Below are 1,700 nucleotides of genomic sequence, written 5' to 3'. Positions count from 1 at the left end.
AAAAAAAAAAAAAAAAGAAAGAAACAGAGTGTCAGGACCTGTGGGACAATAACAGAAGATCTGAAATTTGTGTCACTGGAGTCCCAAAAGAAGAGGATGCCCACTTTCACGACTTCTATTCAACATAGTACTGGACGTCTAGCCAGAGCAATTAGGCAAGAAAAAGAAAATAAAAGGTATCTCTGTTCACAGAGGACATGATCTTATATACAGATAACCCTAAAGATTACATACACATACAAAAGAAACAGTTAGAACTAATAATAAATGAATTCAGAAAAGTTGCAGGATACAAAATAAACACACAAAACAAAACATATTAGTTGCATTTCTAATACAGTAACAATGAAATATCTGAAAAAGATTATGAAAAAAATTCCACTTGTAATAGCATCAAAAAGAATAAAATACTTTGGAATTAACCAAAGAGGCAAAAGACTTGTACACTGAAAACTACAAAACACTGCTGAAGGAAATTAAAGAAGATGCAAATAAATGGAAAGACATCCCATGTTTATGGATTGGAAAATTTAATATTGTTAAGATGTCAATACCACCCAAAGCAATCTACAGATTCAATGCAATCCAATCAAAATCCCAATGGTGATTTTTACAGAAACAGAAAAACCTGCCCTAAAATTCACATGGAATCTCAAGGAACTCCAAATAACCAAAACAATCTTAGAAAAGAAGAAGAAAGTTGGAGGTCTCATACTTGCTGACTTCAAAACTTTCTACAAAGCTAAAATAATCAAAACAATGTGGTGCTGGACACATAGGCCAATGGAATAGAATAGAGAGCCAAGAAATAAACTCTTGCATATGTGGTCAGATGATTTTCAACAAGGGTGGGAAGACCATTCAATAGGGAAAGGACAGTCTTTTCAGCAAATGGTGCTGGAAAAACTGGATACCCACATGGAAAAGAATGAAGTTGGACACATACCTTATACCCTTTACAAAAATAAACTCAAAATGGATCAAAGACCTAAACATAAGGGCTAAAACTATAAAAATCTTAGAAGAAAACAGGGGGAAACTTTATGACAGTGAATTTGACAATGATTTCTTGGATTTGACTTGGACATGATAACAAATAAAAATAGATAAATTGGACTACATCAAAATTAAAAACTTCTCTACATCAAAGGACACAATCGACAGAGTGAAAAGGCAACCCATGGAATGGGAGAAATCATTTACAAATCATATATCTGATAAGGGATTAATATCCAGAACATATAAAGAACTCCTAGAACTCAACAACAAAAAATAAACAACTTAATTAAAAAATGGGTAATGGATTTGAGTAGACATATTTAAGTAGAAATTCAATATAAATCTCCAAAGAAAATATGCAAGTGGCCAATAAGCACATGAAAATGTGCTCAACGTCATTAATCATTAGGGAAATGCAAATCAAAATTACAATGAGATACCACCTCACACCCATAAGATGGCTACTATAAAAAAATACAGAAAATAAGAAGTGTTGGTGAGGATGTGGAGAAATTGAAAGCCTGTGCACTATTAGTGGGAATGTAAAATCGTGCAATTGTTGTGGAAAAAATATATCAGTTCCTCAGAAAATTAAACATAGAATTATCATATGATCCAGCAATTCCACTTCTGTGTATACACCAAAAAAACTGAAAGCAGGATCTTGAAGTGATATTTGTACACTTATGTTCATGGCAGCC

Source organism: Physeter macrocephalus, chromosome 18 (assembly GCF_002837175.3).
Source record: "Physeter macrocephalus isolate SW-GA chromosome 18, ASM283717v5, whole genome shotgun sequence".
NCBI lineage: Eukaryota > Metazoa > Chordata > Mammalia > Artiodactyla > Physeteridae > Physeter > Physeter macrocephalus.
This window is presented reverse-complemented; position numbering follows the sequence as displayed.